Genomic DNA, 23,916 nt, shown 5'->3' with positions numbered 1-23,916 from the left:
CACGATAATATTAATAATAATAAAATAAAAAAAATGAGAGATGAGTCCGTCCGACTGAGAGGAGTGGAAAGAAGATAGAAAATAAAATAAAAAAACGGGACACGCGACTTGAAGATTTCCTACCCGGCCCTGAACCAAGGCCGCCACCAGGTAGCGCCAGCGTACAGGCCAGCCCCGTACGAGCGCGCCTCGTCCGAAAAAGCTTGTCTCAGATCCGCTCGAGCCTTCCGAGCGTACCGAACTCCTTACGTCAGTGGAGCGAACCTTTTCCCACGCCAAAAAGCGTTCTACTACCAGCGAAAAAACCAAAACATCGTGAACGTGCCCGTGACGTTTTGTTTTCGTTTAATCTTTTTTTTCGTTTTGTTTTTTCCGGCGCTGTTACCGCACTCCCACGCTTATGCGGGAATTTTTAATTTATTGTTTTGATTTTGATAATGAATTAATTAACTGGAACCTGGATTTTTGATTTTGCTAAGGAATGTGCTCAACTTTAACGTAAAAAAAAAAAAGGATCGCATTGAAGATTTGTTTTGATTTGCATCGTACAGTGTAGTGTGCGTGTTGTTATAATATTTGTGTTTCGATTTATTATTTTTATTTTGGTTTTGGTTGATTTTATTTTACTTCGACTGGCACTTATCGTCTGGAGCGGCCGAACTGTCCGTTCTCCGGACGATTTCTTTCTTGACCACTGACCGGACCCGCCGTCTGAAAAAATCTGCTGGGTCAAAAACATCTCCAAGTAAAAGGTGAGCTAATTTTAAATGCAATTTTTTTTCGTTATTAATTTTTTTTACATTTTAATTTAATTTATATTTTATCAAAAGAGGACGAAAACATATAAGTTTTTTAATTAGTTTTATAGTATTTTCAATTTTTGTTTAAGTTTTTTAATTTAGTTATTCATTATAATTTATTGACTAAATTTAGATCAATGATTCAAATTCATATTTTTTCCCCTTAAAAAAGTTTTTCCTCAAAAAGTAAAGATTAATGAAAAAAAAAATTAATTTGAAGATATTATTTATTTAAATATCTAAAATAAAAATGATTTAAAAAAATTTCATAATTTTCAGGGTTGTTAGATATTTTATGATTTTTAATTATTTATTCATAGTAAAAATTATAATTAATTGAAGATTATTAAATTAATTAATAATTTTCAGAAATACGTGTTTTTGGGGTTAAACTATACAAATATTTCGATTTTTCTTTCGTTTTAATTAATTACTAAATAAATTTAGGAATAATAGGAATTTTTTTTAAATAATTTATAATTTTAGGCCTGTTTTAGTCTTTTCGTTTATTTTCTTTTTTTAATATTAAATTAATTAATTGACTAATTAATAACGTAGTGGAAAGAAAATCTATATGCCATCAAATCATAAATCTTCAACTAAAAAAAGAATTAAACAAATATTCATTTAAAAAAAAGATTTCATTTAAAGTTTAAAAGAGCAATAAAATTAAATCAAAGATAAATTTATTCATTCCTTATTCCGATTTAGTGCACTTCAAATCAATCCCACTCTCCATACCAAACTCAAACTATGTATTAAGAAACACAAATTAAAAGAAATCTTTATAAAGTACGCAACCTTTAAAAACATTATCTTCTGTAAGCAGAAGCAATTCTTAAAGAAATCTAACTCTTAAATTCGAGATTTGTCTCGCATCATTTATTTTAATGATCTTCCATCTTTTTTAAAACTTAAATCATTCGAATATTTTGACATTGTTCTTTTTAATATTCTACCCTGGAATAAATAAGCTCCTTTCTTCTCCTAAAATCGAATTCCTGGCCACCTCCTCCTTATGATTTATAATGCTATTACTTCAGGTTTGAAAGCGTAGCTTTCCTCTTATATGTAACATTTGAATTATATTCATCATAAATTCTCTATTTGGAAGATGGAACGCTGTTATTTTTATTCGTTTCGTTCCAAAGAAGCACATAACTGGATTTTTTTTAAAAATCGTTTGCCTATTTTTTGTGCGTAGAAATATCAAAACATTTATTTCTTTATTTGTTTAATTGCATGGAAATAATTGCATTTTAAACAATTAATTTAAATTCTAAGTTTTGTTTTGTTCAAAGACGTGACGGTCGAATTTAAAATATATAATGTTTGAACTTTTTAATTCGATTTGATTTCTATTAATGTTAGAGAAAAAATAAAATTCTCGCAGTCGACATGACTAGTAATGCATATTTTTTGAAAATGCAAGGATATTAATTAAATTTCGATGGGAAACCATATTTAATTCCTTTATCTACCTGAAAATAATTTTTTGCGACTCAATTGCGAGTTATTTTTCATTAAATATCATTAAAAATTTTCATTTAAAAATTAAAACTATTAAATGTAACCATATAGTGCTTTCTATATTTCAGAGATTAACAATTCGTGAAACTAAAATTTAAGATAATTAAAATTATTTAATATTTTTTATAAATTTTACGGAGAAATATATCTATTAAGCTTTATTTGCGATAAATTCTAAATTTTAAATAACTTTGAAATGATAACAAATGAATACCTTATTTTATTAGTAAATAAAGCAATGTTACATTAAATGTATTATGATAATTTTTTTAAAAAGCAAAGCATTTAGAATAGGCATTTCTAAAAAAAATAATTGAAGTTTAGAGGTTGATTCTTATTTCTTTCTTATAATTGGCCACATATCTTCAAACAAATCTTCCAATATTAAAAATATGCCGTTGTTGAATCAAAATATGTACCACTAACAGTAACAATTCTAATAAAAGGATATTATCCACAATTTTACATTAAATACCATACAGTAAGGTTTTAATCCTGTATCAAAAAAATACAATGGCTAGAAATATTTGAAATCTCTTTTAATTTTTTCTTTTATTTTGACTGATCTGAAACGTAGTATATCTTAAAGGAAAAAAAATATACAAAATCAAAATAAGCATCTAATTATTTATCATAATGAAAGTAACATATTGATTTTTATGAAATAACAATTATATAGCTATCAAATCCAAATCAATAATTTTAAATTTCCGTTAAGTAAATTGTTGCATAAATAGATGATAGATACCATTTCATTTTTGTGGCTTTATCATCAGTATTAAAACTGCCCCATTTATGGTTTGACCAGTACCAGAAATAATTTGTATGGTTGAAATTTCCACGTTGAATTAACGTTGTTGGCCAAAATATTTGATGACACGACACCTCTCTCTGTACACATCGCTTTATTCATCCCTAGTTTGTATCACAACTTGCAATCCCTCATATAACTGTACGGCACAAAAGACGCGACGCTTGCATGCTGCTAGATCATTAACGATGGCAAATTATTCAGTCCAACGCTTGCTATATGTTCTGCCATTGACTTCCATAATCTATGTGAGGTAGCGAAGGATTCAACTGAGTTAGATGCTCGCTAGAGGCTTAGTTACTAGCGAAACCGATTGCTAACTGGATTGTTAGTGGAAAGGCTTACAATTCGTGATCTGCTTGTTAAAATCCGTGAATGCAAAAATGTATTTTAAACAGGCGCGGTAAAAGTGAAAAGAAAGTCTCGGCAGAAAATATCTACCGAGTTTCTGCTGGTTTTCTTCTGTATAAAACTGAATTCTCCGCAACAGAAATTTAATCATTATTTATCAGTTGAATCGGTAAAATTACTATCTTGAATGTACGGAGAATATTCCAAAAGATTTTCTTAAGCTGTAGAATATTTTTTATTCATTAAAGTACGGGAATTTATTTTTACTTAAACCAACTAAAGTTGGTTCTCGTAACGTTTCAGTTAGAAGTGGTAAAGATACTATCTTGAATAAATGAAGAGTAATTCGAAGGGTTTTTCCATGTAAAGTATATTCATTTTATTGGTTCTTATATTCAAACAAAAATTCTGAAAAAAAAACACGCATAATCCTGCCCTTTCCAATACTGCGTAGATTTTCCTTCTTTTAAAATAGAATATTTTGATGGAAATTACTTAATAATGAAATTTGGAAAATTACTTTCTTTGATATATGAAAAGTAATTAAAAAATATTCTTATGTTATAGATTTTTTTTTAATTCATTAAAGCACGTGAAATTTATTTTTACTTAAACTAGGCATTTTGTTGGTTTCCGTAACGTTTCAGTTAGAAGTGGTAAAGATATTATCTTGAATATATGAAGAATAATTCAAAGGGTTTTATTACATTGAAAGAATTTTTGATTCATTGTAGCTGCTTTTTCATGAAAATTTTATTGATTCTTATAATATAAACCGTTTTAGAAATGCAATAAGCAAGATTGTTGATAGTTATAACAAAAATTCTGACAATAAATACTCGTAATCCTGCCCTTCCCATTACTGCTTAGATTTTTCTTCTTCTAAAAAGAATATTTTGATGGAAATTCGATCATTATTTAACAATGAGATTCGGAAAATTACTTTTTTGGATATATGAAAAGTAATTCAAAGAATATTCTGTCGATGGAGAATTTTTAATAATGTTTTTGGAAATATATTCTTCGCATAAAATATTTATATTTTCTGACTTTAATTCATCCTCTCATTTTTAGTTTAGATAGTATACTGTACAAAAAAATAAGCCGTCTCATGTCAGAATTCTTTCATTTAAAATAAAATAATCCGGCGAAAGTTAATCATTATATACCAGCAACATTCGAGAAACTGCTATTTTGAATATATAATGAATATTTTTAAGTATTTCTGTAATGTCGGAGAATATTTGATAGATTAAAATTCTGGAACTTATTTTTCATATAAAATATTCATTTTGTTGACCTTATTACATTCAGTCGATAGTTGGCTTTGAGGACATCTATAAATAAAAACGTATAAAGATACCATCAGTCAAAAGATTAATATTAATAGCTTTCACTGAACCATATATCAAATAGTGGACAATGAGACTAGCATACTGTTCGTTCTTTCCGAACATTCTAAATTGAGTCAATATTGGTATCTAACAATATTTTTGGCAGGCTTTATTCTTATTTTACTCGAGAAGACGTTTGTTAATTTTTTTTCTTTGTTAAGATATGAATTTCATTATATTCTAAAATATGAATGCTATTTCCTTTTAAGTATTTTCCCATCAATTTTATGATTGTGAAAAATTTATGTCAGTAGAGTTTTTATCAAATCATTGTTGGCTAAAAGCCGATTAACACTTTTGTTTTCGAATTATCTAAAATTTATTTTTATTTTATCAATTTAACTTAGTAAAATTATGACTTATTAGTTTACGTTTCATACATTATATATATATATATATATAATATAATATAATATATATTATAATAGGGATTTATAATCATACAACAATTATATTTATTAATACTGAATCTGATTGGTGTAACATGATAAAGTTCATTAATTTTTTTTAGAAAATAAGCTATGATAAAATAGTTTTCAACTTTTTTCTCATGATTAAAACTAGTAAAATTTTGCATGTAGACATACTTTAAAATGCGACTCAGAATATTAATTAACATCATTATTTATTAATTAATATAATAAATTTATTATTTCGTTTTTATCAACCACCGAATTCTCAATGAAAAGTTTCAATACAATGACAATTATTTTCGACTTTTTAAAGTCGTTTCTAACTGTGTATTGTACTAATAATGCTTTGCGCAAATTCTCAAATCATACTATTTCCATTTCTTATTCGAAATTTTACAACAAAAATACAATTGATGCATAGCATTTCTAATGTCACTATAGCTTCTAAATGCGTTACATAGTGAAAATCACAGTAAATATTTTGAAAGGCATGATATGATTGTAAAGCAGCGATTGGAGGCAGGTAATAAGAAGGGCGTGGCTACATTCGGCGCATTCAAATTCTGTCAGTTCTTAATTGGGATGACTTCTTATATTATTTCATCGAGCACTTTAAAGAAATCAGATCTGACTTCTGATCTCCGTGAAAAATTAATTAAAAATACAATAAACAAATGTACGCATAATTTCTGTCTGTTTACATTTCGATTAAAATAGTGTTATAAATCGTCTTATATTTCAATTGAGAAATGATTGCTAATTTTATTAGAATAAAAAAGTTGCTAAATCAGATAAAAATAAATATATCAACAACATTATTTCTTCACCCAATTTTTTTTATTGTCACTAATTTAACTTTCATTATTTTTTTATTCAATGAAATTTAATAAAAATATTAATGGTAAATCGTAACTTCTGTAATACTATTGCCAATCTAGCTCATTTTTTTATTTTGTTTAAAAGTTACACTGTTAACAATTATAATAATAATTCGATTGTATATTCCCTTCAAAGATTTTAGCATTAAATTTATATTAGTGCATATTAATAAATATTTTTTTCTAAGATATTATTTATTACGTTTTTAATGATAACTTAATTATGTAAATAAAATCGTAAAAAAGTACAAAAAAAAACTAATGCCTCATTTCATTTCTTAAAATCTGATTATTTTGGAATTTAAAAAAAAAAACTTTACATATTTTTATCATTACTTTTTACCAAAATGGTTGACTCTTTCCTAAATGCCTCGAAATAAATATGCCCTATAATAGAGTTACCAAAAACTCCCTTAAATTAAAATAAGTTACAAAAAAACTAAAAACCCATTGATAAAATTTAGAGCTATATATAATCTAATAATTCTGCTCAAATTAAATTCATTACTTTTAATTCCTTTTATATTACGATATAACATTTAATTGATGTTCAAATTTAAATAAATGATTACCCATATCTGAATTTTAAATTAACTTTTATTCTCTTCATTACCATACTCCTCTACAAAAGTAGGAAGTTTTTAAGTTTATTTCTAAGTGTTAATTATTTAGCAGAAAACACTTGTGTAGGAACATCTTATTCTATGAAACCGTTCATTTTCTTCTAAAGATACGGCACTTCAACGTAATTAACAGTTCTTCCTTTCTCTGAAATAAACAATATCTCCCCCATTACCTTATGCCTCAGATACGTCTTGGAGGCACCACTTTTCATCTATTGCATGCATGAAACTTTGGATTCTTTTTAATGACTTGAAGAGATCGGTTCTTGATCGTTAGAAATTCTCAAGGCTCATCTTTACGAAAGTTCAAAAACGAAAACTTCTTAAAGAAGCATCATTAAGTCAGATAAGTCGAATTAAAATGGCGAATATTTTTCACCTATTTCACTTTGAGAGCTGCGATTGCGTTTGTTTCTTTTCTTTTTGGTTTTATTATTGGTGCGATAAGAAAGTTCTGCGAAGTATTAACGAATTCCGAGAAGTAGATCGGATTCCTCACTTATAGGGTTTCGAACTACGTAAGCCAACACTTTGGAACAACTCAATATTTCAATTCACCGTATTTACAAATAATGAATTTATGCTTTCAGGCATTTAAAGTTAAAATAATGTCTGGTTTTGGATTTAAAATAGGACAATTTTTTAAATGAATACATTATTTTCTGTTGTAGCCAAATATAACAACCTTTTAGTATTTTCTATATTAATAAGATTTGTAAGTTTTGAAAGAACGAAATAAACTTATTTGTGCAAGAATTTCGCGTTGATTATTGTTAATTTTATTTAAATACATATAACTTGGAATGTATCATTAAACCAAAACCAATTAATTGGATAATACATTTCATGTAGTTAATACTTAGACATTATACATTAGAATATTTTCTGCTATTTTTTTCAAAAACAGTTATATATATTTTCTGTGCAAATATATATAACTGTTGCATATTTTAGAGTTCTTGTAGTTTCTTATGACGGTTTAAAATTTTTATTTTTATCCTATATGTGAAAAAAATATCCATTTTTAATTATATTTTTAACATTTAAAAATTTATCTACTTCTGAAAAATGTCATAAATTTCTGTTTAATGGTTTTTCTTAATGTTATTTATAAATAACATAGCAGCGATTGTAAATCAAAATATCATGTATTTGCGATATTCAAATAATGACTCTTTTAAGTTTTTCAGGCATTTTACTTTAAAAATACAAAAAAAATTTTATTCCAAGTCTAAAAAAATTCTTATTTAAAACCAAAAGAATTATATCAAAAACTTTTTCATGAAGAAGTAAATTTTTAATTGGAGTTAAAAGAACATATTTAAATAATCAATACAAATTTTGAGTTTTCGTTATCTTTACACGTTAATGAATGTATTTAATGAGTATATTTTAGCTCTGTAGTTTAAAATATAAAGAATGTTGCAAAATTGTGTGTTTTTTAATTTTCATACCCGATTGTATTAATTTCTGTATGAAATTGTAATTAGAAAATTAATTCTTACATTTTTAAGAAAGTTTGGTACTTTGTTTTAAAGAATTAAAAAGAAAACCTAACAAGAATTAGTTGCAGGTATTAAAATAATCAAGAAACTAATTAATTAAACAAAAAATAAATCGAAACAATCTGAAATAGCTTTGATTTAATTAGGAAGAATTAATCTTGTTTTGTTTTTGTAATTTAAACTATTCTTGTGAAATGAATTTTTCACTTTTTTATTTGAAAAAAAGAAGAAGTAAATTAGAAATTGAATTAATTATTCCTCTACTTAATGATTTGATTTATAGTTTTTTTTTATTCTAATTAAAAATTTTAATTACTTGTCATAAATATTTTCAAGCTGCAATATTTTAGTTGCATATGCATCCAAATATAATGATTAGTCATTTTTATCTGTAAAGTTTATTTCAACTCAATGTTTGAATTCATTTTAAAATTCTTAAAATCCGTTACCAAGTTAAATATCTGAAACCCAGTGTTATTGAAAATTTTCTTTTAAAAGAATTGATTGAATTGAATAAACTTTTACCAAAACTAATTATCTTCAAATAAAAGTAATCTCTTCAAAAAAAAAAAAAAAAAAAAAAATGTACACTCTTACTTATTATTTCTAATTACCAAAGAGTGAAAAATTCTAATTAATTCTGTAAGTGCCTTGAAAAATATGAAGCAATTTTTAAAAATACCTGTTTTACTGTATCAGTATCACCCTAGCAATGGCGAATGAAGACATCGTCGTTGGAATTTTTCTGGACAATTCCGTTGTGTATAAGTTAATAGATTTTTCACTTAACGATTCTGAAAAGAATCAACATTTATTTCCTGAGGTCTCAAAATATGATAATTCCTGATTGTCATCTCTACCATTTCGTAACAGACAAAAACTAGCCTCCGTTGGGGATCTGTTTTGGGATTCACACGCCATGGCAAACGTGAAAAAATGTCGAAGCTCCACCAAGCGTGAAGTTAACTGCAGAAAAGAATGCTTTAATTGCTGTCAGTTTAGCTGTGCGAAGCACCCGACAGACCGACGAATCTTTTCAGCTAAGATTAATTCGATTTATCGAGCTGTTCTTAATGAAGAGAAGTCAGATCGCAAATATTTATTTACCCCGTCTTAATTTATTGAGTAATTTCGGTTATCAAACTTGTGGAATTTTCTTCCTGGTCGTTTAATGATTAAAAGAATGGAGCGGTGACTGAGTTTTAAGATTCGATTTTAACTAATTTGGGACAGGCTCCTATTTAGACATCTGAAAAGGGCTGTCAATAAGGAGAATTTGTGTATTAAAGTCTTATAATATTCGACTAGGCCATTTTATTGCTGGAAAATTATGTCCATTCTGTGTAACATCATAAATAAAATAATTGAATTAATGTTTAGTAATTCCAGCTGCCATCCAATGAAGATATTTATCAAGTCTGAAACAAAATATAAACAAACAATAGAGTATATAAAGTAATAATGAGCTATACATTTTTATCGAAATACTGATTAATATAAATAATATTTATTGAAAGAAATTAAATCGTGAAAATATGGATGTAACAGAAAAAAAATGAAAATTGCATACTATTTAAGTTATTTAAGCTTTTAAAAATATTAACTATTAGATGTGTGATTAATTATAAACTTCATAAAATGGCATTTCTATTTTTGTGATGGTTTTTAGCTCTTCATTTATATTTCTGTAATTTTTGAAAAAGTTATGTTATTAATGTAATCTTCATGTTTAAACGAATGTCTGCGAAATGTTAAATATTATAACTATATTTAAGTGTATTAAATTTTCAAATATTGTTTCAATTTATAAATTTTTAATTGTTGTGAGCTTTTTGGCATAGATTAAAAAGTTTCATTTCATGTATCTTAATGAAGATTCACTTATATTTACTATTATAATGTATAACAACACCGCAATGTAAAACATGAGAAGAAAATCTTAAATTTATAAAAAATATGTAACAAGGAAATAGCGGACATACCGAAACATTTGAATATTTATAACATTTGCTTTAATGTTACCAACAATGATTTTTTTTAACGTTCAAATCGGATATTAGTGATAGAACATCCCTAAACAGCCATTTTGTAGTATGAAATCCCATTCTTTTAGCATATTCTACGGGTTTTCATTGAAGAAGAACGGTCCTGATAAGCGGTATCTCTGCTTCAATCGTTGCCGAAAGACTGAGGTCTTTTCTAATAAAAGAAGCAGTTTTTCTCAAAAATGTTACTTTCTATCTCTGATGGGTTTTACAAATAATATTATTCGCTTATCTTTTGATTAAATTGAAAGGTAGTAACATTTGTCACGTAAGTTTATTTTCCTAAAACAAAAAAGTGTCTGAACATTTTAAGGATTATTTCTCAGAAATTTTGGATTAAAAATATCATTTTAAATTGTAGATTACTAAGAAAAAGGCTTTAAAAATAAAATAAAGATATAAATTTAATTTTTAACATTGTTTTTTTTTTTTGGTTTTGTTTTAGTCTGTTCTCTGTTATTTGTAGATTATAACAAAATGCAACAAAGTTATTATTTTAATAAATGTTGAGAATTTTGTGTATTCAGTTTACAAACTTGAAATTTTTAAAAACTGAAAAACTGTTAACCGCACGCAATAAAGATTTTTTTTTATTTTATTTAAGGTACAATCGTATTCAGTTTCTTGATAATCAGTTTTGTTGCTTTTAAGCGACTCTGATATTCGCTTAAGTCATGTCCTCCTCCTCCTTCCCTTTTTTTGTAGAATTCGTGACATAAAAACGATTCACTAAGAATTTTGAAACAACTTATCTGTTTAGCCTAGTACCTGTTTGAATATAAATACCCATTTTAAGACAGCTTAGATAGTAATTTTATTATAATAGAGATATTTTTTCGTTTTAAGAATTTTTTTTTTGTATGTGTGTGAGTATGCATTTTCTCTTACATCCTGTAGTACCTGCGTAAAATGTACTCTGATTATATGTTTACTCTTACTCTTATATGTTTACTATTATATTCTTATTTAAAACGTTTATACGTTTACTCTTACGTATACTCTGATACTCTTATTTAAAATGTTTATAACGATAATTTAAACGATTATATTCTTATTTAAACGTTTACAGGAGATATTTTGGTTGTTAAATTTACATAAGGCGATAAAAATCTATTGTATGATGTCAACATATAAAAGAAAACTCTTAGGAGAAATTGGCCATCCAACTGCTCTTAATTTAAAATATAGGTAGCTCAAATAAGTTTCTACGACATTTTCAAATATGTTTTTTAAAATTATTGTTTATATTTTCACTTTTTTTTGTCGTTTTTGTCTAAAAAAATAATTTCTTAATGCTGGTGATAAAACATTTAAAGTTTATAAAGAATTTTATTAGAAATACAAAATTATTACTTTTTCGTGTGCAATCTATTAATAGAATATCATATGTACAGATAATTAAACAGATACGTACAGATTATTGAAATCAAAAGCGGGAAATACACGTCATAATATGAAAGATGCTATAATATTAGCCGTTTGAATTCTGTGATTTTACTTTTTTGTTTAAACTATCATCTACAGTGATTTAACGCCACTGCTACCCTTATGTTTATTACCATTCTTATTATCTTTATATGTGGTGTTTACGAATAAGTCGAAATACTTTTAAAAAGAGCATAACTTTCATCAAAGAATTAAAATATAACTTAATAACCCACGGAATTATGTGAAATAGTGAACATTCTAGGCAAGAAGTTTATGTCTTGAAATTTCAAAATTCATCACATACACTTTAACAGAAATTCCAAAATTTATTATAGAATGATAAAATTCAGTAAAAGTTCAAAAATATATCGCAGGATGTTAGAATTAAAAAAAATCTCTGAACTTCAGGCAATAATGATAAAGTTCAACAAAACTCAGCATGAGAAGACGCGATCGAAATGATATGGAAAGTTAGATCCCAAATTTTCAAAAGTTTGGAAACACTAGATTTCTGAAATATAATCCAAGTCAATTCAAAATCTATGAGTAATTCAAATTTACCCACTTCCGATACTTTAGCATAAGCTTTTGAAAATGCTCCATCATTAAAAACGAAATCTGTCCAATCATTCTCGAGAATTGCACATAGTTGACGGATCGTACTGTCTTGTCTGTCAGATTGCCAATCACTTCCTGTCTTTCACTGTATAAAATTACCAAGCAAACATAATACTACCTCTCATGCAAAAATCAACTCTAAAATGTGCAAACGAAAATCCTTTTAAGCCCTAAATGAGGAGCGTTCTGTTACTTCGAATCCAGATGAACAAACCTGTCGGGCACTTGGAGCGTTTGCTCAGGTATGTGGACGGCAGGTGTTCAAGCGACCGCCATTGCCGATCGAGACAGCTGCTTAGCCAGTCTTGGACCATATCTCTGCCCCTGATTTCATGAAGGTCTGTTTGGCGTACAAATGACTGAGTCCAAAAGACCTTGAGTTTTTTTTAATGGGATGCGGTTTGTGCAAGAATCTGATATTGTCATGGGAAACGATGAATACATCGCAATCAATGTGTCAAGCCTTTTTTCTTGTACATGGTGTTCAAATGATTGAAATAAGAAATCAGTTCAAGATTAACTGGGTCTTGAAATTTTTTTATGGTGTTTGATAAATTTTTAGTACTTTGGTCTGATAAAAGAGACCGAAAAGCAATTTAATTTTTTAATTGTAGAGGTAAAACCTGATTTTGATTGAAATTGATGTAGCACTAGATAGAAATAGCATATACAGCGTAAATTCATTTAAAACTTTTGAAAAACAGCCCCTATATATGTCATTCATATAATATAGAATGGTATCTTAGCAGATATCATTTATATTTTGTTTGTTTGCTTTGGTTGCATGTTTTCAAAAATTCAAAAACATTTAGATTATGATTATGGAGTATGTTTTTATTTTTCCTTCAGTTTTGATTTTGGAGACCTTTTCAACCTATGTTCTCTTTTTTTATATCCTCCAAACTTATTATTATTATTTTGAATAAATATTAAGGGGATATTTTTGTATGAAATTATTTATTTTGTTTTTTCCTTTCTTTCATCAATTATATAAAAATTAATGTTCATTCGAATATTTTACTGATTAGCATGAACAAAAAAAAATAATAATAATTCGCACTGTAATTTTAAAAGTGTATGAAAAAATCTTTATATTATATTTAAAATCAGTTACCAATTGAAATTACATGCAATTTTAATTTTAAAAATTCACTTCTAAAAATATCACTTCAGTTACTACAGTCTAATTAAATTTGCCATTAATGTTATATTTGGTACTTTTACTCAAATGTCATATTTACCTATTTTAACCTAAGAATATTCCTTAAGTTAGTTAGTCCTTAGTTTTCTTTTCAATATATTTCGAAACGTATTGTATCCAGAATTGATACTGTATGTTTACTAATTACGGAAGCAATTGTAGCGAACCCTTTCAAACACCATTTAAAACTCAAAACTTATGTTTAAAATACAAATAAAACATTTAAAAGATCTACATTCATTTATCCAATTTCTCCTCCATAAATTTAAAATCAGAAGAATCAAAGATTAATACGAGACCTTTCTTACAGTTTTTTCAACTTCAATACCCTCAAACAAAACAATCTAATTTATTTCTTCTCATAATCTTCTGTTTAACTGAATCAAAACGCAGAATACTCATTTGTAGCCAGATTTTATTTTCTAGATGATTTATCAGTCAATTTTCTGAAAATTCTGTGTGTATTTCACTGGAAAATGCAAGCCTCACTAAACAAATGTTTTAAATCGTTAATATCTAAAGCTTACAGAACATGTGTTTTGATTAAAACAGAAGCAGATGCTTCAAAGCGGAATGAAAATCTTTTGTTATGAATCCTTTTGTTCAAAATTCGTTGTTGTATTTTTCAAACTACAGAGGAAAAACCATTTTCATTTAAAAAAGGGGCAAACAGAGATAAGGAAATACGTTTTTGTTTGCATGCTTTTAAACAGTGTTAATCTCTGTTTCATCCTCTAACTAAAGATTATGTTAATTTTTCCCACCATGTTCGTAGTTTGTGTTATCCAGTTTCAAGTATTCCATGTGTAATTTTAAAGGATTGTAATAAATCTTCTTAGCATACAACCGTGAAAAAAATCATTAAATTAATTATAAATAAAAGTTATAATCATAATTATAAAGTAGCATAAATTGCCCAGAAATAAAAATTGTAATTGTGATCATATGTGCAGCGTAAGCGTATGAAAAAATGATTTTGAGTCGTTTTTCGTGAGTACATCATATGCATTGCAGAAATATAATTTAGCAATGCATTTCTCTTCATGTTATTGCAAAAACAAGCAATTAGATATCGTAGACTGTTATTTGTATCATTTATCTCTGTGTTGCCACTGGAATTCCCACATTTTGGACTATATTCACCATAAATTTAATTGGATTATTATGATTTACATATATTTATAACAAAGAAAAAAATGCAATTTACGATATCATCACCTATTATATCAAAATATAGTATGTTAAAAAACGATACGCAAGAACGATCATATCGCGCCTATACATGCGTTGATGCTTCTGTAAATTTGAGGCACAAAATATTGATATTAGAACAAAGCCTTGTTTTGGATGCGAGAAATCATTTAATTATGCTGGCAAATTCGGAACCTTTAGCCTATATAAAATATGCAACACAGTAAATTATTTTTACTTAATCATTTATAAATGTTTAGAATATGAATATTTTAAAGATAAGGATAACAACATTTTAACATTTTAAAACATTTAATTTTTTGTACTCGCCTCCTTTTAATATCTGTATAATATAAAATAAAAATGTAATAATAAATAATTTTGTTTTTCCTTAAACGGGAATTTATTAGATTTACCTAGTTCTTAATATAAAAAAAAGCGAAATTTTATATTTAATTTTTTAAAGGAGTGTTACAAAAAGTTATAATGTGTGTTTTACTAAAAATTAATTCATTGCCTCTTGAGATAGGTATGAATATTTTAATGAAAATAAATCTGATGCTTTTTCACTGAAATTTCTAAAAAGAAAGTAAGCAAATTTCCTGTCGTACATTTTTCATGTCTAGATTGTGTAGTTGGTATTTTTCTATAAATACGAAAATAAATAAAAATCTATGACATACAAAGAAAAAAAAAAAGATTTATTTTATTTATTTCACTGCTGTGTTGAAATTTTTCACAGCATTTAATGCTGAGTAAATTTTATTTTTTCCTTCGTAAATTAAACTTTCGTCAGAAATTCAAAGTAAACATATTTGATATGCGTGTCAAAAATAAGTAATACCTTAGTGTTTATTAATTTAAAAAAATGTATATTATAAATTAATGAAATTAAATTTATCTGATGAATCACTCATCAATATTTTTATTTTGGCTTGTGTACTTCTACAATGTTTGTCATAAGGGAGATTCTTAATTTTATATTCTGTGATATTAAAAACTTTAGTAAAAATGTATATCCACAAATTTAGTTCAGAAAAATCACTTGCAGATTTTGAAGCTTTGGGATTTAATTCAAATTTTGAAAATTGGGCAAAAAAACAAAACACACCAAACTTTTGGATAACTTATTCGGTACTGCATGTATGTCGATGTTTTATTTATTGCCTATTTTAGTTGTTTTGTATTTTGTATGATTTTTTTAAACGAAGATGTTTCTGTGCGAAACATTTTATACTTCTTTTTAGTTTTGTTTACTAAAGTGTAAATTGTAATTGATTTTTCCCTTATTTCTTGATGGACTAGAGTTTTGAAATTTTGTACCCTCATGTTTTCTCGATGGCAACACACTAATTTAATTTTTTATGAACTTAATTATAAGTTACTTGATTAATTTGATTAAATTTTGATTCCACAAGAGATGTCCTGTCTTATGGTGATATCAATAAAAAATAATTACGGTGTATCTTAATATTTTTAAGGATAAATTATAAATTAAAATTTCATGATGCATCATAAACAAAAAGAAATACACAATTCTTCTTTTATATTCTATTATTTTAATGAAAGTGTGTTTCAAAACTGACATGTTCAAATAACAAATGTTAGCAAATAATAAACAAACATATTTCACTTCATTATGAAAATATGGCCCACTTTTCTGCAAAACTCCTTATTGTTTTTTTTCATATGCATATAGGACATATATGTAATTCTGTTTGTTGTATCTACGTCATGTCTGTCTTAATTTAGATTAATGTTCAAATTCTGAATCTGGACATGCATTGCATTTCAAAACCAGTTTTGACTAATTTGATTACTACAAAAAAAGTCGTGGTTACTGATTTCTACATTTCATTTTTGGAAAAAGTTTGTCTGTTTTTCTGTGACAAAGATAACTCAAAAACGTTTTAAGTTAGACGAATGAAATTTGATACATGGTCTTTACACCAAATTTGTCGATATCTTTTCTTTCAAATTTTGAACAAACTCGATTCTGTCTATCTGCCTGGTTGTTTGAATATAAGTTAACACAATAACCATAAAACGAAGAAAGCTAAATAGATAAGATTCAGTACGCAGACTTTAGAATCTATATTGTAGGCACTTTTTAAATTTTTAGTGAAATCCAGCCATAGGGTTAAAAGTCTATTAGTTTGTACTCTCAGAATGTTGTAAACATTATAACTCAAAAAAACGTAATGCCCTAAATTTATCAAATTTGATATGTGACTTTTACAATTGTAATTGTGCACCAAATTTTGGTTTCATTCGGTTAAGAAAAAACGTGTTTAAAATACAAATTCGTCTTTATTAGGAAGATTACGAGAACGTTCTGGGGAAACCCCTTCCAATGGTCATATATATATATAAATAAACGACATATTAAAAAATATACTTATTTTTTGTTTTTGTAATATTTCTCTCCATCACCTTTAATACATCAGAAGATACCAAACAGGATAGTTTACCAATGAACAACTTTATTTAAATTCAAATCTTAAAAGTTATTTTGAATCTTATTCAAACATGTATTTCATTTGCACACAAATATGCTAGAAACGTAAACAAACTGAAATTAGAAAGATGGCTGCAGGATTCACACGACGAATCATTATACTCTTTTGTGTGACAATTTAATTCACGGCTTTTTCATTTTTCCTACGCTCTGCCTTGCCAAATTCACTTAGTCTAGTTTTCTTCTTTCGCATGCTCGTTCTCATCACGTTTGTTGGTGCGAGAAATGCCGTTTCTCATTTTTATAACTCTAACATCCATTCCAGGAAAATAATTTCATGATTCGTTTCATTCCTCTTTTAATATTTGCATTTATTCTGAATTCTTCGCCCCCAAAGAGCACGGAAAATGCGATTAAAATTTTTCTCTTCAAATGATGAAAAATAAGACTGTTGTCTGGTGCGTCTTGCATTTACTCTTTTTTTTTTTAATTTCTTAATAGGAATGAGATTTTTTTGGCATGATTTTCACTTTATGGTGTAAATTTGGCATGATTTTATTAAAAAAAAGTATTCTTGAAATATTTCCCACCGTGAAACTCGCCTATTCTTAGAAATGATGAAAGTATTATTATTTATTTTAGAGGTTTAGAATTAGTGTGGTTTATTTTGACATTTTTTTTCTTAAATTTTAAGTTTCATATTTTATAATATAATATTCCTAACACCGTTTTATAAAATATTATGTTAAATGTATTAAAATAAGGATTTTTTTTTGTGTGTGTAAGTATTTTTTTGAATTAATTTTCCTTGATGAAAAGTAAATCTCATGTATTTGTATTTATAAAATTGCATTTTTTAAAAATAAAGTGAATTTTTTTAATGTTAAACATCTTTATTTCTTAAATCTTAAATATGGCCTTTGAATGAAGAGATTTTTTTTCAAATATTTATTTAAGAATATCGGGTTTAGTACAAATATAGTTTGTATTTATAATTATTTTTCCTCTCTTCTAAACATTGCTTCGATTCAAATCATATAGAGATTTTAAATAAAATTATAAATAGAGATAAAGTATCTAGAACCGTCCATAAAAGGATTAAATAAATATAAAACATAACACATAAGAATAATGTTTTTCATTTGGAAATAAAGTATGCAATTATTGAAGCATTTCAATAAGATTTATATAAAATTCTAAAAACATGATTGTTGCTAAAGCCAATACTTAAAGAAAGATATAATAAATCTCGAAGTGTATCTTGAGTTCTTTATATAAGTTTGAATAGATATATATTTGAATAAATTTCTGTGATATCAAACGGAGCGATTTGAGTATTTCAAAGGAATTATGTATTAAAATAAATTGAATAAATGAATCTTGTAAAAGCATGGAAAGAAAATGAGGGAGTCTACATGATATCAGTTTTAATTGCTTCTGCATATAAATTTCGAAATTGCTGTCCAAACCGCTTTTCGATGTATCATTTTCTAGTATCATGTTAGTTGTCCAGTATTCTGTATAACCGCTTGGAGTTTATTGTTTAAACGTTTCTGTATTGTTAAGGAGAGGTATATTTTGTTAAAATAGGAAATATATTTCAAAACATACAAAAAAAGAAGAAAAAAATATCGATATTTTAGAAACTTTCTGGAATGAAAGTTATTCGTATAATCTTTCTATGACAACAAATATTCTGTGTATGTGTTTGAATACCTATTGTACCAATTAGTATCCTCAATTTTTCAAGGAAAAAATATTCTCGATATTTTTGTTGAAATTATGGAATGGAAGTTATTTGAATAATCTTTCTGTGGCAACAAATATTCTGTGTATGTGTTTTAATATGTATTGTATCATTTAGTATCCACAATTTTTGAGGAAGAAAAAATATTCTTGATCTTTTTATTGAAGTTATGGAATGGATGTTATTTGAATAATTTTTCGATGGTAACAAGTATCTATTATGTGTTTGGATACGTATTGTCCCATTTAATATCCTCAATTTTTCAAAGGAAAAAATATTCTCGATCTTTTATTGAAGTTATTAAATGGTAGTTATTCGAATAATATATCTATGGCGACAAATATTATGCTATACCGAATATGAATTTATTTATTGCTCTCGATATTTGGCAATTACGGATTGATGAGGTCCTTCCACTGTCCAATCTCATTTAGTAGTCAAATGAATCAGTAGGTCTTAATACTTATTAAAAGAGTTATTTTATTTAAATATGAAAAAAAAAGTTAATAATAGCATTTTTTTCCATATTTAAATTTACTGTATTATGCTTTGTTGTTTTCGGAAATTTCTGAATGAAATCTCTGGAATTAGAAAATTGTTTACCTTATTAATATTTCTTAAAATGGCTTTAAAGACAATATTCAAGACTTTAAAGACAAGTTATTCGAATAATCTTTCTGTGGCAACAAATATTCTGTGTTTGAGTTTGGATATGTATTGTCCCATTTAGTATCCTCAATTCTTCAAGGACATTCCGAATATGAATTTATTCGTTGTTCTTGATTTTGGCAGCTCTGAATTGATGAGGTCTATCAACTGTCCATTCTCATTGTTTCAAAAAGTGGCATACATCAAATGAACCAAGTCTGTCTTAACACTTACTAAATTGTTGTTGTACTGAAATGTGAAAAAAAGTTAACAGTATTTTTAGTTACATATTTAATTAGAACTATATTATGATTTGATGTTCTAGGAAATTTCTGAATGACATTAAAAATATTTTTACTTTATTAATATCTCTTTAAATGGTTTTAATGACAATACTTTCTAGCTTATAAAACTTTTTAAAATCGATATATTTTACACCCGATACTCAGAAGTATTTAATACTGTTTTTATCATACCCTTAAATCGATCATTGGCTTTTCCACGGGCATATTTGCCCCATTCCGTTAAGACAACCACATTAGGTATTCAAGTCCACACTTGTATAAAACCATTACAAAGCATTTCCCTCTGAATACAAATTAGCTGAAAATTATCGACATTTTTTTTTTGTCACTGAAAATAGAAGCAAATTTTAGTCTAAAAATTTATCCAAAACACACAGCTCAAACCTAATTTCGCATCGCATTATTTCTGAATGAACATAGCGGCTGAAAATAAAGAAAAAAAATGACTGTAAAATAAACTACTTTAAAAATAATAGTAGAAAAAAGTAGAATCGTTACTAAAAGCTTGGATACCAATGGCAGACCTGGCAACCGTTTTGTTAGGTCCAACCTTAGCAACATGAAATGAACACTGCTAAACGTTTAATGCTACACACCAAGATTCCTCTTCCGAATAATTCATTCCCCGCATAGCGGTGGTTTCATCTGTTAGAAGTCTCTAATAGATTTTAAGCATTTGTGCATATAGCGGTTGTTTTTTTATCATTTGAATGATTAATACAGTTTTTACATTCTGTAGTAACTGCCACGTTATGCTTGCTTGCATACGTTTTGAGGTATCTCGGGCTTTTGTAAAGCTCTGAAATCTCCCTCACGTAGATGCTATTAACACCAGGATATTATGTATGCTCCTGCAGTTTGTTTTAGTGGGATTTTATGATTGTTCTCAATTGTGCGTGAAAAGATACTATGAAAATGGTTTTCTGAGATGACTAATTGCTCTAATCGTTGGCCTCCGAAATGGCTTTTTGCTGTGATGTATTATGCTTAGAGGTTGGGACGTTTTATAAACTTTAAAAAATACAGTTTCCCTTGATTTAAGAGCACTTTGTTAAGAAGTAGACATTTGAGATTATTTAAAGGGTTAGTTATTTGGTGGTGTCAAAAACATTCTTGGTATGTTAATTTAAATGTAACTTTTATGACAATCAAAATATAGTGGTGGTTTCATTTGTTAGAAGTCTCTATTAGATTTTAAGCATTTGTGCATATATCGGACTCATTGTTTTTTTAAACTTTTGAATGATTAATACAGTTTTTATATTCTGTAGTAACTGCCACGTTATGCTTGCTTTAACATGTTCTGAGGTATCTCGGACTTTTCTAAAGCTCTGAAATCTCCCTCACGTAGATGTTATCAACACCAGGATATTATGTATATTCCTGCAGTTTGTTTTAGTGGAATTTTATGGTTGTTTCCAATTGTGCGTGAAAAGATACTATGAAAATGGTTTTCTGTCGGGACTAATTGCTTTAATCGTTACTCTCTGAAATGGTGATGTATTATGCTTAGAAGTTAGGCGTTTTATAAATTTAAGAGATACAATTTCACTTGATTTAAGAAAATTTTGTTAAGGAGGAGACATTTCAGGTTAATAAAAGGGTTAAATGTTTAGTGATATCAAAAACATTCTTTATATATTAATTTTAATGTAACTTTTATAACAGTAAATGTCAGTCATTCGCTTTTCTGACGGCTTGTATTTGGAGGAAACATGCCGGTTATTTTTGAATTTTAACTAACTTACTAAAAATTTAAAGAAAGCTATATTACTGGCTCCCAAGGAATTTAAATGAAATACTAATTGCCAGCATTGAAGTGTTAACTAAGAATAATTTTTAATGAAATGTTATTTAAGAACAATGAAACTTTATTTAAAAATAATTTCTTTGCGTAAGAATATTTATTTAAGAAGGCGTTTTTGAGGATTTTTTTCACAGTTTTGTATGTGACATAAAATATATGACACAGTTCAAAGTATGTTGATACTCATATCTGCTACTTGAATATTTTTACATGATTTTCTCATGCAAACAAACATTCTTTAAAAAAGAAAATGTCTTTGATTCTTTTACTATCATGTTCTTAACTAATAACCTTTTAAAAACTGGTTAAGGCTGCCAGGAAGTTTCTCAGGCTTTCCTCCGTGTAACTACAACATGAACCAGTTTTCGAATCAAGTTAAGCCACTTTTCCATTCATATTTTAATACATCTTTTTGAAATTATCATTTTGACGAAGTTTCATTTGATATGAGGGATTATGCCTTATTTTTGAATTTATTCATTTTCATGGTTAATTTATAAAGTCATTTTTTTCTATGAAATTAAGTTTATATGATATTTTTTTCTCTCAAGTTATTTTCAAGCCTTACTTGCAAAATTTAAATTAATATGAATCTTTTACTACACAGTTAATAAGTTTTATAACAACGTAAATGTAGGTGAAACATGCCTGTGCTTCTTTTGAATATTAACAAATGTGCTAGATTTAGAAAAATATTCGGCAGGAGAAGATTGGAATTTTCGATTTATGTTTGTTATAAAGATATTTAATATTTTTCATGGAACTTTTAAACATAGCAACAAATTCATATGCCTGCATCATATACCTGTTTGTTTTCAAACTTAGAAATGGAAATATTTTATCTTTTTAACTAGTCATACTTAGTGATTTAATATTTGTTGGGTATATTAGTTTCTTTAGATATTTAACTACCAACATGGAATGCATTTATTAAAAATTCCAACTTATTACTTGCTAAGGTTTAAAAAAAATATGAACTTATTATTTAATCCGTCTGATACTAATTATTCTGCAGATTAAAAGAATGTGTATGACGAAAAAAAGTGGAAGACAAAATATTTTCCGAAATTATTAATCAAACCGAGCATTTTTTTAAATTTAAATACTGGTAAAAATGAGCGATTGTATGGTTTTAAATAGAACTTTGAAAATAGTTTTTAAATTTTCTCAAAACAATAAAAACATTGTTAAGAATTGTGCATCAAATAAACTTTTAAACAAATATTAAAATTAGTGCAAAAATTTTACTGAAATGAAATTAGTATAATTAAAATGGATTTTTTTTTTGTATTTTAAAATAATCATTTTTAAAAATATTTTCGGAAACTGAAAAATAAAACTTGCTTAACTTTTATTTTGCATATTTGAATTAATTTTTGATTGAAAAGATGATGATGATGATCTTACTTATTATCTTGAAGAATTTTGGTGCTAAATTTTATCAAGATATAACAGACACACAAACAAAAAAGACATACAGACATTGCAGTCATTCGTATTTATACAGATACTGAATATCTTTAGTATGATTCCAGATTTTGAAAAAAAAAACATAAATAAACATTTCTAATTTCGTACAAATAAGAAAGTGAATAGCATACAAATTTACTTTATTAATTACTTAATTAATTATCTCCTTAATTTTCTTTTTAATTATCTAACGTACGTGAGTTCCATAGAATTAATACATTCGATTACAAATGATTTCCTTAAAGCAAAGTCGTTCACCCATTTTTAACGAACCTGTCATCGAGAACATCAAATACTGGTGAAATGTGGAGAAAGCATGACGTGTGTAAAACAGATACATTTGATTTGTTGCCAAAAGGTGAAAGTTCAGCATTTGGGAAAGGCTCTCAAGTTCTGCTAAAAGTCAGCTGCATCGAAAGTGGAATTATAGATTAAAAGATATAGTTATGATGGAATCGAGTTGTTCAAAATATAATATTTAAACATATTAGTTATCGATCACATTGATAGACAAGATTGAATAAACTGATAAGAGATCTAATCGGTCACTTGTTTCCTTGTTTTGATTTGACCCTGGACTGCCTTGCTAGATCAATAGTCCATTAATGCTCTATTTGAATGAAAAAAAAAAATAATAAATGTTTGTTCGTTGCATTCTGCTCTGTAATCAAAATCGTTTTCTAATTCAAAAAT

The 23,916-nt window shown here is 26.9% G+C and overlaps 1 protein-coding gene across 1 annotated transcript in view; it reads left to right on the top strand.

Moving 5' to 3' along the window:
- Window positions 1-225: 225 nt before the first annotated feature.
- Window positions 226-23,916, top strand: part of LOC129968738 (irregular chiasm C-roughest protein-like) — a gene marked incomplete in the record, with an annotated part of 581,302 nt that continues 557,611 nt past the window's right edge. Inside the window, 1 exon segment of the mRNA XM_056082936.1 lies at window positions 226-752.

This window comes from Argiope bruennichi, chromosome 5 (genome assembly GCF_947563725.1).
Source record: "Argiope bruennichi chromosome 5, qqArgBrue1.1, whole genome shotgun sequence".
NCBI classification, from domain to species: Eukaryota; Metazoa; Arthropoda; class Arachnida; order Araneae; family Araneidae; genus Argiope; species Argiope bruennichi.
The sequence above is the reverse complement of the archived record's forward strand: the minus strand, read 5'-3'. Positions and strand labels throughout refer to the sequence as shown.